The sequence below is a fragment of the Physella acuta genome, unplaced genomic scaffold, assembly GCF_028476545.2.
Source record: "Physella acuta isolate Inbredline_101_S28 unplaced genomic scaffold, ASM2847654v3 ptg000634l, whole genome shotgun sequence".
Classification (NCBI taxonomy): Eukaryota; Metazoa; Mollusca; class Gastropoda; family Physidae; genus Physella; species Physella acuta.
The window spans coordinates 263,144-279,612 of record NW_026732153.1 but is presented as its reverse complement, the minus strand read 5'-3'; the positions used below and the strand labels follow the sequence as shown (position 1 = coordinate 279,612).

At 36.2% G+C, this 16,469-nt stretch overlaps 1 protein-coding gene across 1 annotated transcript in view; it reads left to right on the top strand.

Moving 5' to 3' along the window:
* Positions 1 to 206: 206 nt before the first annotated feature.
* Positions 207 to 16,469, top strand: part of LOC131948251 (hemicentin-1) — a 73,641-nt gene continuing 57,378 nt past the window's right edge. Inside the window, exons 1-2 of the mRNA XM_059309785.1 lie at positions 207 to 572; positions 9,833 to 9,953. The gene's annotated coding sequence lies outside the window, so the exon portion shown is untranslated. The remainder of the gene's footprint in view (positions 573 to 9,832; positions 9,954 to 16,469) is intronic.

Genomic DNA, 16,469 nt, shown 5'->3' with positions numbered 1-16,469 from the left:
CACCTACACGACACCTAGAGCTTAAACCACCTATGCGACACTTACACCGAGAATGCCATAGATTCTCCAGAAATCGATGCCAGCCATTCAGGTATGACCAATATAATCATTGATCTGTCCCCCCCCCCCCCCCACCCCCCTCCTCTCTCTCTCTCCTACAGGCGTGGCACCGTTCAGAACTGTTTTTCATAACCGTCCAGGTGAACTGCACACGACGGTCGCAGTAAGTCTGGCACCACGACGACAAAGTATTCCCTGGAAGTGTAGGAGTGGTTAGGGTTAATGTTTCTGAGGAGTGGTTAGGGTTAATATTTATGAAAAGTGGTTAGAGTTAACGTTTCTGATAATAGGTTAGGATTAATGTTTCGTGATTTTAGTTAAACGAGTGAATTATTTTCTTTTTCAAAGTGAAGTTTACGAAGTGATATTTTCTATTTAGTGGTGATTGTATAGTAACAAAAGAAAAAAATAATTGAAATAATTTTGTGAAGGACTTTCGTTTTTGTTTCGAGAGTTGGAGATTATGTAAAAATATATACCAGGGACATTTTGGATTAGAGATTACGATCAAGGTAAGGAGACGGTGTTTTTATTTCAGTAATCATGTAGCTTTTTAAATTTGAAGAATAATTTTGTTAAAACAATTCATAAGTCAAACAAATAGTTAAGTGTGTTCAACTGATATATAAGTTTTGAATGGTGTAATGAGCATAAGTTTGGAACAAGTTAATTAATATCTCAGCATATGAAGGAATATGCCCAGCCGCATGTGTTTTCACTACTGTGAGCTGGGTGGTCTCAGGGACGGTCTACTGACTTGAACCCGGATTCGAACTCGAAACGTTCGGGTTGGCAGTCTAGCTCTCTACCGCTAGGCAACGCCGTCCCCTAGAACAAGAAATATGAGACTGTTTACTTTCACCTGATTTACATAGGGGAGGGGCTGTGTTTCTTCCAGACTTTTTTCTCCGGGGGGGGGGGGGCACTTGAAATTTTCGGGGGGGGGGGGGGGCGGTAGACTTTCTTCGGGGGGGCGGACACTGTTAAAAGTATATATTTTCTATATAAATTATATCAATTTCATTTCGTTCAGGGGGCGGTAAAAAATTTTCGGGGGGGGGGGGGGGCTTGTCCCCCCCGAAGAGATGCCTGGAAGAAACTCTGGGGAGGGGGGGGTGGTAAACGCGCGGTCTTACATCCTCCCCCCCCCCCCTCTTTAGCTTCTTTTATTTAAGTAGTTTCATGTTGTCTTTGATTAAATAAAAAAAAAGATTACACAATTTACACTTAGGTGTATAGTAAGCGACTGGGCGAGGATTAAACCCGTCACTAAGTTTTAGGATAAGACACGCCACGGACTAAGTTTTAGGATCAAATACGCCGAGGATTTAGGATAAGAAATAACCAATTTAAGGCAGGATCCGTTGCTTATTTAGGATAAAAATCGGCCAATTATTGTCAGATATAGAGACAGTTGGAGCAGGGTTCGAAACCTTGACACCGGAGTTACAATGATTAGCTCTATCAACTCGACTCTATCGTATGGTAGATACAGGTGATACATCTGGTAATAGTAAAAATAAAAAAAAAGTAAAGTTCCCTTTTCAAACCTGCAGGTCTATGGGGCAAGTAAAGTTGAGTTCACTTTTTTCCGTACCTCGGCATATGAAGAGATAGTGTGGTCAGAGCTATGCCCAGCCGCCATTACTTTCCCTAACGTGAGTTAGGTACCCATCAGCGTTGGGTGGAATCGTAAGGTAGATACAGGTGATACATCTGGGGAGGTGACAAAAGATGGCAGTCCCCTTGATGATCACGTGTATTGAGCTTTGATAGCCGCAATATGTTTTTACCTGTAAGAAAACTTGGAATCATAGGGTTTTTGACTAATTCTGACCATACAATGACAGAGTTAAATATACAGCAAGAACAGCAAAATATTTTTAAAAAGTCAAGTAACCAACTACAAAAAATAAAATAAAAAATGACTCCATTTAATGTAATTAATCTCAGAAACATTACCATTGATTTCAAAGTTCATTTAACTCAAATGTCCGTTATTATTTTTCTCATTTTCGACTTTAAATATTTTTTTCACCCAGTTTCTTGTAGTCCCCAGGCATTTAATTTAGCACTTTCTTATCTTTCGTACTTTAAGATAACTCAGGAACAGTAGTTCATTTAAGTGCTCCTTTGTTCATTCAACTGTTCTTTCTTTATAAGAGAACTCTGTTTTTAAACCAGTTCTGTCCCCTTCTGACCCGCTTTGACGAACTCGAATGACATTTGTGTAGAGGTCGCTTTATGTACCACAGCCTCGACAAGGGTAGTATAAAGAATGGTTTTTTTTTTTTTTTTTTTGTAATGCTTGAGACTGGATTACAAATATAAGCTTATCGAGTGCGGGTTCGGTTTAAACTTAAAAGGTTTAAGAGTGTGGGTAGCAGGAAAACGACCTTAGGATGTCTGAAAAATAAAGAGTATACCATGTGTGTATGGAGGGGATATCTGTGTGCATATTTGGGGTAGGGGAGTGCAGGGGTTGCATAGATACACACATTCCAGCAGCAGAGCCCCCCCCCCCCCTAAAAAAGTCTACAGTCCCGTCCCCCCCCCCCCCAGAACGAAATGGAATTTATATTGACAACATATACTTTTACCACTGTCCGGCCCCCTACCCGGAAAAAGTTGTCCGCCCACCCCCCCCCCCCGAAAATATCAAGTGCGCCTCCCCCCCCCCTCGGAGAAAAAAGTCTGGAAGAAACACTGTCCAGCAGAAATAAGGAAAGACGTATAAATTTCAGCTGGATAGATTAAGATAGATTAGATACGTACATTTCAAAATTTTGACTTAAGGATTACATACTGATTTCTGAAAAAATAGTACAAATTGCAATACTTGGAAGAGAGAAGAGGGTGGAGCTCAATTTGAACTAACTTGAAAGGGGGGGGGGGGTTGTTGAATTATAGACCACTGCGCAGCTATCAATGACGTGCAAAAAAAAAAGAAGAAAATGGTTTATTTTTGTAATTATTATATTTCGTGTTTAAAAAAAATAGGTCGTTTCAACAGTTATTTCATTTTTTCTAAAACATTGATATTTGCCAAAAAAATATATTACAAACCATCTGGATCCCTAAATTGCATGAGGCCCTTAGGCTTGTGCCTACTCTGCCCATTGATTAATCCGCACCACAGACTTCACAAAAACTATTCCACTTCAAAAATATTAACCTTAATACCACGCCCTTTCTACTTGAAAGCCTACAGCGACATTCTATACTTAATGAATCACTATCTATAACTCTACAAACACACACACACACACACACGGTGTGATTTTTCTGATTTCGATTTCAATCATCGATTTGTTTACCAACTGATAAGGCGAGCATGGGTTCATGATTGGGTGATTAGACCGCCTATCTGTCGTTCATTAGCTGTTAAGATAGCTTGCTACTGCTGGTCAAACATACGTCATCGTTCACTGCAGGGAAAAGGGGATGGGGTGGGGGGTTGTGTAAGGGGGGGGGGGAGGAGTTGGCGCATTTGCTTGTATGGCAATTACGTTATGTCTGATAACACACATACATTCCCAACCCTGAGTTTAAATAAGGTTGTCTTATAACACACAAAAAGTATAGACATACATATATATTTATTTATGAGTATATATATATATATATATATATATATATATGAAAATTGTGCATATATGTGTTCATATATATATATATGTGTGTGTGTGTATGTGTGTGTGTGTGTGTGTTGGCCTAAATGAGCTAGTATTGTCAACATATTTCCGTTTTTCCTTTATTGGAGCTATAAAAATATTAAATCCTACAAATTCATTAGTTGGCTCTTAATGAACTCCCACGGTCAGGTATGGAGTCATACATTTGGCCTGAAAGTGAGTAGTCGCTCTATAAGAAAAACCGCTCCTCGATTGTAAACTGTGTAGGTCTACATGAGACTTACAATTTCCCTTTACCACTGAAATGTAAACATGTTTATAATGTTACACGGAGCGCTATCTCTGAGCTGTAAAGTCTTGCGTTGCTATGGAAACGATGTAAACACATCATTTAATTGAAAATAAAGACGCGGGGATTACTTGTAGAGCTTGGCCTTTCATCTTTCCTTCTCTGGTCTCAGCTTCAATAGGCTGAACGGTAATAGCTCAGAAAAAATAGAGTCATTGATAGCTTCAATTAAAGAGAAACGTTCATATTCCTATGAGCTGATATATGTTTGGGATATGGCACTCGGTTGAATGAAACTCAGTGACATATCTCAGTGCTAAAATAAGATCATTTAAGAAGATGCGAGCTGAAATAGAATAATAATTACGTATCGTGTCAACTTGATATGCGCCGTATAGACCGTTGACTCCGGTTTTAGCCTGCTTAACTTTTTTGGTTTGCTACCATAGACTTTGTCCAAAAAAAAAAAAAAAAAAAAAAAAAAAAAAAAAAAAAAAAAAAAAAAACTACAAGGCAGTTTAGATTTGCCGTGAGGAAAGAATAGGACATAGGGCATACGAAGATTATATATGAGCTAGTTGTTTAAGGGGTGGGGCTGGAATGTTATGGACAAATATAAGTAGCTTTCCCCACCTATCGAGCATTATCTGCCCAGGGTTCGAACTCGGGACCTATATATGCAATTTATAATGCTACAATAATACATTGTCTGCCAAATATCACCTCAGCTGTATATATAACAGCTACCGTTTTTCCCAAAAAATCACCTCTGTTGTTTGATAGTTACTGTCGTATGCCAAAGCTCACCTAATCTATCTATGCAACAGGTAGACGTCTGCCACTTATCACTTAAGCCCGTGTAACAGACGCAGTCGTCTGCTAACAAATCTATCAGTTCTTCCGCCGTTCAATTTTTTTTTCACGCATGCCCGACTTTGTTAGTCCACTGATCGAACCGTACAGGTACCCACTTGTTCACGCTCCATTGAGCTTGTTGTTGTAGGCGTTGGATCATGTATCCACAGGCCGTGTGGATTAAGGTGGATATGATTGGAATGTGATAGTAGAATAAGACAGAGGACGCGTATCAGGAGTATGTATGTGATAGTTGTTGAAGAGAAAGTACTTAAAATAGAGTAAGAACAGGACATAAAAACACATAAATGGATTACATGTTGCCTAGCATTTGAAGATGTAGAAATGAATATGAAGGAAGAATAGAACATATAGGACATATAATTTGAGGGTTATATATTAGATTGTAGTTTTTAAAGAGGAAGGACTGAAATTAGGGTACGAACAGGACATAAAGACACATATGAGGATTATATATGAGCTTGTAGTTGAAGAGGAAGGGATGAAATTTGGGCACGAAAAGGACAAAGAGACATATGAGGATTGTATGTTGATTATGTTGATTAGCACTAAAGTAAGAGGTTGGACTGGAATATGAAGAAATAGTAGAACATAAGACTGAGGATTATATTAAGATATATGAGGATTATATATGTGCTGTAGTTGACGAGGAGCTAAGATTTGAGTAAAGAAAAGACAGAAGATAGATTAAGGATAACATTTTTGAAGTGGAATCGTTTTTGTGAATTCTGTGGTACCGGATTAATCAATGAGCAGAGTAGGCACCCGCCTAAGGATCGAATGCAAGGATTATATACTAGCTAGTAGTAAGACATTAAAGCGGTAGGTTAAGGTGTATGGAAAAAAATATTGATTTGAAATATGTTGGAGGTGGGTGGGGGGGGGGGAGTAGGAGGTGGATTATATTGTAAGGGGATAGGGTTTGGGATATATAGGTCCATATAAGGTCAACTACGTTTAACCTCTGGTTTAAGGTCACTGTACAAATTAACCTAAATCTATACAATTCTGTTGTGTTCGCGAAATATGACACCACGCGTCATTGAGACTATGAACCAAATGTTCCGTGACCTTAGCAGAGTGGCTCCGTTGATTTTTGTTCAATGTTTTATGTTTGGCCTAGACTTCTTTGGAAATAAAAGTTTGGTTTGCCAAATTTTGTTTGTTTCGCCCACATAAAATTATCTTTGGAAATAAAAGTTTGGTATGTCGATTCATGTTTTTTTTTTTTGCTTTGTTTGGCCACATTATTATCTTTGGGAATAACAATTTGGTATGTCAATTCATGTTTTTTTTTTTTGTTTGGCCACATTATTATCTTTGGAAATAACAATTTGGTATGTCGATTCATGTTTTTTTTTTTGCTTTGTTTGGCCACATTACTATCTTTGGAAATAAAAGTTTGGTTTGCCAAATGTTATTTTTTTTAGGTTTTGTTTCGCCTACATAATATTATCTTTGGAAATAACCATTTAGTTTGTTAATTCGTGTTTTTTTTTGTTTTGTTTAGCCTAATTATTATCTATGGGATTAAAAGTTTGGTTTGTTAAATGTATTTTGTTTGGCACACATTATTATCTTTTGGAATAAAAGTTGGGTTTGTCAATTCATGTTTGTTTTTGTTAGACCCAAAAATCTTTGGGAATAAAAATAAAAGTTTGGTTTGTCGATTCATGTATTTTTTGTTTGGCCAAATTATTATCTTTGGGAATAAAAGTTTGGTTTGTCGATTCATGTATTTTTTGTTTGGCCAAATTATTATCTTTGGAAAAAAACAGTTTGGTTTGTCAATTCATGTTTTTATTAGACCCACAAATCTTTGGGAATAAAAGTTTGGTATGTCAAATATAGGCTATTTTGTTTGACTCGCATATCTTTGGAAATAAAAGTTTAATTCGTCAAATGTTTTTTGCATCGCTTTGAGGATAAAATATCTGTCACATGTTTGTAAAGAGAAATTTAGTCCCCTGTAAAGAGTGATATTTTATCTGCTGGAGGCCTTATTTTAAACATGTTCGTGCAGATCTATTCCATGTGTACTTGTCTATACACTTTAACATAACATGTACATAGTCTGTACATCAGGAGCGTCACTTTGAAGGGGGGGGGGGATCAACACGGAACGGCAAATCACCTTTTTTTAAAAATCATCGTCACCCTCTTACTACCTAGTAACTAATCTAAAAATCTTCCTCTCAACTACTGAACCACTGAACCACTGAACCCTTGAACCACTGAACCCTTGAGCCACTGAACCACTGAACCCCTGAACCACTAAACCCCTGAACCACTGAACCACTGAACCACTGAACCCTTGAACCACTGAACCACTGAACCCCTGTACCACTGAACCACTGAACCACTGAACCACTGAACCACTTAACCACTTAACCACTTAACCCTTGAACCACTGAACCCCTGAACCACTAAACCCCTGAACCACTGAACCCTTGAACCACTGAACCACTGAACCACTGAACCACTGAACCACTGAACCACTGAACCACTGAACCACTGAACCACTGATCCCTTGAACCACTGAACCACTGAATCCCTGAACCCCTGAACCACTGAACCACTGAACCACTGAACCCTTGAACCACTGAACCACTGAACCACTGAATCCTTGAACCACTGAACCACTGAACAACTGAACCCCTGAACCACTAAACCACTAAACCACTGAACCACTAAACCCCTGAACCACTGAACCACTGAACCACTAACCCCCTGAACTCCTGAACTACTGAACCACTGAACCCCCGAACCCCTGAACCACTAAACCACTGAACCACTGAACCACTGAACCACTCAAAGTAATTTTCAACCCAACCCGTTTCCCACCCAAACACTTTTCTTACCTTCCTTCTCAAACACTCAACATTTTTTGCACCCACCTTACCCACTGAAAGTGCATTTCACCATACCAACCTTACCCACCCATAATATATTACAACACACACACCTTACCCACCCATAATATATTACAACACACACCTTACCCACCCAAAATATATTACAACACACACACCTTACCCACCCAAAATATATTACAACATACACACCTTACCCACCCAAAATATATAACAACACACACCCCTTACCCACCCAAAATATATTTCAAGACCCCCCTTACCCACCCAAAATACATTTCAAGACACCCCTTACCCACCCAAAATACATTTCAACAACACCCACCGAAATTCAAGAAATTAGATCCTCTTTCTAATTTCCCCCGCCCCTCACCACCCAACCACCCACACTAATAGACACTATAAATCGGATCAAAGATCAATACAATGCTAAAGCTCTTGTGTTTTGATCTTAATCTTCAAACAGGATTAATTGATTAGTAGTGACGATTTATGGGTCATTAAATTCTAATTGAACGCCTACTGACTTTTTTTTCAAACCGGGTATTGACTAGATTACAATTTACATCATACATTTTTGAAATAAAAAGACATTATTTCAAAAGAGGATTAAAGCTGTTTAGATTTAGCTATTGTTAAAATTGCAGCACTTAAAATGTAACAAAAAGCAAAGAATTTTCTTGGAATTAGTGGCTCGTAATGTTTTAGTTCAATCACTGCGCACATGGAAAGGTCAGCTAAACATGGCTCAATTGACTGCTTGCATTGAATAATGATAACAGTTTAAGTGGGCGAACCACGCTGTCGACTGCTACGGTTATAATCAATAACGGGCTAGTCATCAATTACATCACAAAATCAACATTAAATTTTGCCCTTCCTAAAGCCCTAAAAACATCTTTTTAATCCGTTGTGTTGTTCTCTAAAATAAGATAGGTAGGTTTATAAAACTTAGTAGTTAGAACGCCGTCCCACTATGATATATATATATATATATATATATATATATATATATATATATATATATATATATATATATATATATATATATATATATATATATATATATATATATATATATATATATATATATATATATATATATATATATATATATATATATATATATATAGGGGTCATCCATAAATGACGTCACGCTTTTTGGACGATTTTAACCTCCCCCTCCCCTCCGTCACACGTTGTCAAAAAAAGCCAGACCCCCTAAAATGACGTCACACTTCAGCCTACACCCCCCCCCCCTAGAAATTGCAGTTGAATTTGTTTTAAAACATTGATATTTTTCTAAAACCTTGTCTAAACTCTGTCAAAATAGAGTATTTTAATAACTTCCTATTACAATTCATTAAAACAGTTTTATAAAACGCGAAATAACGGCTAAAATTCGTTTTCTAACATTGCTTTTTTATAATGCAAAAGTGTGACGTCGCACCATCTGGACCCCCCCCCCCCCCTCCTCCTCGTCACAAAAATACGGACCCCCCTTCTCCCTACGAGTGTGACGTAATTTATGGACGACCCCATATATATATATATATATATATATATATATATATATATATATATATATATATATATATATATATATGTGGCACCATAGTCTAATAGACCGTTGGATTATTGGTCATTGGCGATCCAAGCACAAAAGTTACGCCCTAAGTTGATTTTCTAAGTTTATTTTGATCAGATTATGTGGTCTTGAAGCAAATTCTTCGATTATTCATCCGGTATTTTTAGATTCGGCTGCTGACTAAATCTATTTTTACGACTATCTTTGTGATATATCTGAGCTATCCCAGCTAAATGGGGTACCTGACATTCGTCTCTGAGACGGCTGACGTAACCACGTAATCCTCTGTGGAGCTAGGGGGCTGAAATTTTTCTACGCACTCTAATCCAAGCAGATCTCTCCAGTTTGGTCCATGTTAATCCCGAAATCTTTGCTTCACTTTCTATTGTCCTCTTCAAAAATAAAGCATAAACCTTTAAAATCATCGATAAACAGGTGGACTCTACTTCACCTGGCCAATGGATCACCATTGAGAGTAAACTTGTCTAAAATGTTGTATTTTTATCCACAGGAGCACCATAATGGGATGTGAGGAGACTTACACCATGTAGCCACCAGTAGCCCTGGATTACATCCAAGTTTTAGTGGCTACCTCTTGCTGTGGATAAAAACAAACTTCGCTTCATAATAAGGTACTTTTTGGTACTTTTAGGTGTTCATATGTTTTTTTTTTTAAAAACAGTCTTGTTTAATTTAATATAGTTTAGTCCTTTTCATCATATTGATAACGAAACAGTTGTCGAAACAAAACATGATAGCCCTCCTTTAAAAATAACGTTACAATTTTCTCATTCCTCTGATATTCAACCATTATTTTATTTTAAAAAATCAAATTTTTGTCGTTGATACAGTCATTCCTCGGTTATCTAGGTCAGTAGGGACCCAAAAAAAAATGGCCGCCATAAGTTAAAAACCGTGAAGTAGGGTTACCCTTTCATTAAAATTTTTATATACATTTTAGTTTGTATGTATGTATGTATAATATCAATAAGTGTATATAAAACTAAATAAGTGCATATATTATCATTTGAACATTAAAGAATAGTTTCAAACATGTAAAAAAATATAAATAGTAAAACTAAGATACATACAATAAAGTATCTATAATATAAGCGGGCTGTGTCTGTCCTTCCTTCCTTCCTTCCGTCCGTCATCGCTATAGATTTTGGGACTATAAAAGTAAACTACGCACCATGCTGTGCTTTTCAGTGCACCGCAGTGTCTTATTATAACTATTAGAGTAGGGTTTGTTTATATAGCGGCATAGAGCTATTTTATAATTTCCACTGTTTGTACAATTTTGCATAACGTAAAGAGAATATTAAATACACGCACATTGCTAAAACATATTAAAAGGATCAATGTCAAATATAGTTTTCGTTAATATTCCTAGAAAAAGTGGATACATTTTTATAACATAATAACTGTAGGTTAGAAAAATCAAATTAATTTAACTCTTTTCTAATTTTGACAAAGGAGGTAATTTAAAAATACATTAAAACTCTCGCTAATAAAAAATGTGAATGCAAATATACGTTCGTCATAGAAGGAATTAGTGTTGCAATAATATAATTAGCAAAATGTGAATGCAAATTATTCGGATGTGTAAGAGGAAATTATTGTTAGAAAATTATAATTAGCATGGATTGATAAAAGGCAATCTTTTATTTATTTTATTCACTGAATGTAGGCCCTACTGTTTATTACTTATAATTTTTAAACAACTATTCAGCACTATTATAGGCGCGTCATCACGTTCATTAGGTGCGCAATGGTTTTAGTTATGAAACTCAATTGTAAATTTTTAAAATTTAAAGTACTGGGAAAAAAAAATGCGTGAATGGATAAAGTGAAATATTGTAGGTAAAACACGGATATTTTAAATACTGCCTATTATTTATACTGTTTTCTAATTATTATTCTATCTTTCGGGTTTTATAGGAGAGGCGTAGCGAGGGGGGGGGGGGGGGCATATGTCCCCGGGTGCGCCAAAGTGGGTTGGAAAAAATTTGCGAGGGGGAGGGGTGTGGTGCAAATCGAAAGTTTTAGGGCGGGGGGGGGGGGGAGGGGTGCAAATCGAAAGTTTGAGGGGGTGCAAATCACCGGAAAGGGCGCGATTTGGCGCTACGGGCTAGACTGTGAGCAATATGCCTTTATGATTGCATTTAAATTGTGTTTATGTTATGAGTGTTGTGTTTGTTTTTTCGTTGTTTTTTTTTTTTTTTGCGTTCGTTTGTGTTGTGTTTAGTTTTGTTCTGTTCCCAAGTTGGTACATTTAAAAAAGATTTACCGTGGCGGAGCACGGGATGCAGCTAGTCTATAATATAAGCGGGCTGTGTCTGTCCTTCCTTCCTTCCTTCCGTCCGTCATCGCTATAGATTTTGGGACTATAAAAGTAAACTACGCACCATGCTGTGCTTTTCAGTGCACCGCAGTGTCTTATTATAAGTATTAGAGTAGGGTTTGTTTATATAGCGGCATAGAGCTATTTTATAATTTCCACTGTTTGTACAATTTTGCATAACGTAAAGAGAATATTAAATACACGCACATTGCTAAAACATATTAAAAGGATCAATGTCAAATATAGTTTTCTTTAATATTCCCAGAAAAAGTGGATACATTTTATTAACATAATAACAGTAGGGTAGAAAAATCTAATTAAACTGCTTAGTAATTTTGCCAATGGAGGTAATTCAAAGATAAATTGAACTCACGCTAAAAATGTGAATGCAAAATCTGCAAGACGGAATAATTGTTGGAATAATATAATTAGCAAAATGTGAATGCAAATTATGCTGACGTGTAAGAGTACATTATTGTTGGAATATTATTATTAGCACATTGATTGATAAAAGGCTATCTTTTATTTCTTTTTATTCACTGAATGTACTGTTTACTAATTATAATTTTTAATCAACTATTCCGCACCATTATAGACATTGGGTGCGCAATGGTTTTAGTTATGAAACTCAATTGTAAATTTTTAAAATTAAAATACTGGGAAAAAAATGCGTGAATTGATAAAGTGATATATGGTAGGTAAACACGGATATTATAGATATTGCCTATTTTTTATTGTATATTATTTATTATTATTCTATCTTTCGGTTTGCGGACAAGCTGGGGTTTTATAAGAGAGGCGTAGCTGGGGGGGGGGTGGAAATCGAAAGTTTTAGGGAGGGGGAGGGGGGTAGGGTGCAAATCGAAAGTTTGAGGGGGTGCAAATCAAAAGTTTGAGCGGGGGGAATTTCAAATCAAAAGTGGTGCAAATCGAAAGTCTGAGGGGATGGGTGGAAATTGAAATTTTGAGGGGAGGGGGTGCAAATCGTAAGTTTGAGGGAGGGTCAAATCGAAAGTTTGTCCCCGGGCGCCGGAAAGGGTCGCAACGCCTCTGTTTTGTAGTCATTCACTGTGTCAGACGCGTCCGCCGGGACTCGGAAAGGGCGCGATTTGGCGCTACGGGCTAGACTGTGAGCAATATGCCTTTATGATTGCATTTAAATTGTGTTTGTGTTATGAGTGTTGTGTTCGTTTTTTCGTTTTTTTTTTTTTTTGCGTTTGTTCGTTTGTGTTGTGTTTAGTTTTGTTCTGTTCCAAAGTTGGTATATTTAAAAATGATTTACCGTGGCGGAGCACGGGATACAGCTAGTAAAAAATATAAATGTGATACGTGTGTGTGTGTGTGTGTGTGTAACTTACTTGCACTGAGGCTGCGATAAAAGAACCGCGAAATATCGATGGATTATTGTACTCCTAATTGATATAAAATGAACGCATAGTTATCTTAGCCCCCCCCCCCCTATCCTTACCCCACCCCACTCACTTATCTTCACCCTCTCCTCCCTTCCCCTTATACAACACAGATTTCGATGTCACTGCATTCTTTATGTTTTATACAAGAGTTTGTACCGGAAGTTGTAATCTCTATGACTACCACACGTCCTGTAGAAAAGAAAAAGACTCAAGAATAAAAATAAAACACCGACAAATCCTCTAAGAGTTTAATGCCACTGGCAATATTTTTTTTTTGCTTTGCCTCTATTATAATACCCGAAGAAGAAAAAAATCATTAAATGCAATCAATATCTCATGCGATTACAATTATCGATTTTTCATAACGTTGAAAGCACATATTGACCCACAAAAATCCGATACAGTTATGGCGGCGAGTGGGATTATATGCCATGGGTTAAATTCCTTAGCTCTCGAATACATGATTTTTTTTTAGTTGACGGTAAAAATCAACAAACGGCCGCAGGAGAAATTTATCTTCAAAATATTTGTTGATAAACACACATGGGGGATGAATATGTGTTGTGGAAGTTTGGTTTTGTATTTGTTTCTGTTCATCAAGTAAAGATTTTAGATACCTTGAGAAATGTTTTCCTTTAAAATATTTGATGATAAATGAACTTAAAATATACAAAATCACTCGCGTGTTGATAGTTTGTTTTGTTTCATTGAATAAATTATAGATTTTAGATAGCTTGAGAAGTATTTTGCCTGAACATGCTTGGCGATAAATGGACTAAAATCATAAATCTCTTGTTGATAAATTGTTTCGTTTCATTGATTCAATTATAGATTTCAGGTAGCTGGAGAAATATTTTCCTTCAACATATTTGATGATAAACGAACTTGAAATGAAAACTATCTTGTTTATAAATTGTTTCGTTTCGTTGAATCAAGTATAGAATTTAGACCGCTTGATTAATATATATATATATATATATATATATATATATATATATATATATATATATATATATATATATATATATATATATATATATATATATATATGTATATGTATATGTATATATATATATATATATATATATATATATATATATATATATATATATATATATATATATATATATATATATATGTATATATATATATATATATATATATATATATATATATATATATATATATATATATATATATATATATATATATATATATATATATATATATATATATATATATATATATATATATGTATATATATATATATCCCCCTCTTGTGACCTTGTCTCTCTACCAGTAAGAAAATTGTATATAAAAATGTCTGGTGAGAGACAAACAACGCAAAACGTACCTGTGTAGACAGTTCACTTCGCCTGCCGTGTATCAATTATAGACCTTAGATTAATCGAGAAATGTATACAAACAATGGTTCGTGACGAGCTAGACAAAGAGTGTCTTGTTGATAATTTGGATTGGTTCGTTTACCGTTCGTGTCCAGCGAGTTTTTTTAACTTACCACACACTCGATGGAACAAAATAAACTTTAGTTTTGCTTTGAATGCGGAGTGAGGGAGAAATATGAGGGATAATGTTTTATATTAGGATCTACGGGTGTCTTTAAAGCAGGAGGGCGAGGAGGCGGGGGGGGGGGGGGGGGGGTCAAGGGTATGTCTAGGGGTCTGTTTATCCAACTCCCCAGCCTAATTCTGATCGCGTTACGATGAAATACTTTTAACATTTGAATTACAACATCTTGTTATCAATATTGTATTTCTGTAATAAAATTAAATGATCTTTACTATGTATCGGTAAACCCCGGTAAATAAAGATCCCTTGTAGAAATGATGACTGTATACTTCAATCTTTATTTATCTTCTGCTTTATCTTTGTTCTTATATGTAATAAACTTTGGAGGGGACTTCCTACAAGACAATTATATATTACACATTCACATTAACATATTATACCCCATATGACCGGGTGACTTCGATTTCCATTTTAATACCTCAACGTTTTAAAAATTTTGCCTTAATAATATTTACACGCGCATTTTAAAGTAACGTGGTTTTTAATAGAACATGTTTACCTCTCTTATATAGAGCCGTATTTATCATTTTTTAAATTCAGTTACTTCCCTAGCAGAGTTTCTTCCAGGCATATCTTTGCATAGGGGATTGGGGGCTAACGCCCCCCCCCCCCCCCAGAACAATGTCTACCCCCCCACGGGTTATATAGAAAATATTTTTTAACAATGTCCGCCTCCTCCTCCTCCCACCCCCCTCCCACGGAAAATATAGTACCCCCCCCCCCCCGGAGAAAAAAGTCTGAAAGAAACACTGGCCCGCATCTTTACCCTCTTGTATCATGATGGTTGATTTACACTTGGACGCACTCAAAAGACATCAAAAAATGTTTCAAACTTTAAAAAATTCAAACATCAAACTCTCTAGCTCCGGATTAGAATCGACCGAAATTTTTGTCTTTTCAATCAGGGGTAATAAAGTTCAGAGCTCAGATCAATCAAAGACACGAACACCTGTCATCGACGAGTCAGGTAAAAATTAACAGCTGTGCGTGACGCACATCATACGCTTAGTTTAACCCTTTATGAGTCCGTCAACATTTTTTATAGCCTGCTGTGTTATTAGACTGAATAGTCCTTGAATTCAAATGAAGTTTGGCTGTTTTAATCTAAAGTGCCGATTTACTTTATTTCCTGAGATTATTTAAATGTGATTTATGCTAAAGACTTTTTTGGCTACAACTCTGTTTAGTTTAATACGAAGACGATTATCATGTGAGTATATGTGACACGATTTGTGGTTTAAATTATGTCATATTTCGGACAGGGGCGGATTCATAGAGGGGCTGTTCAGGCATTAACCAGGTGCCCACTTTTTATAGGCCCCAAAAATTGGCGTATGTAAACATGTAAATAATTCGGGGGTTGAAAGAATTTTAGAAGTCTCAAATAGTTTAATACCACACCAGTGACATCGCTCAAGCTTCTTGTTCCTCCTGTGTTTACCACTTTATTAGATGTGGCATTTTAATTATAATTCATTTTGAGGAAACCGTGTTGTTTATTTTGAATTAATTTTCGTGAGTAATGTGTTCATGATCTTTCTATATAAAAATGTCAGGTGAAATAATGAATTAAGCATCGATTAATTAAGAAGTATATTTAGGATAACCAAGTTATTGGGCTTCTCGATAATGCTCTAATTTTTATTAAAATATGAAATAGTGTATCCTAGAACAGGTCATTCCCCCACATTCAGCTGTGCCACTATGCTAACTACAATCCTACAGTGTTAAGCTACACACCTTAAGTGTTAAACTAAACACCTAAATTGCTAAACTGCTTACCTACAGTGCTAAACTACACA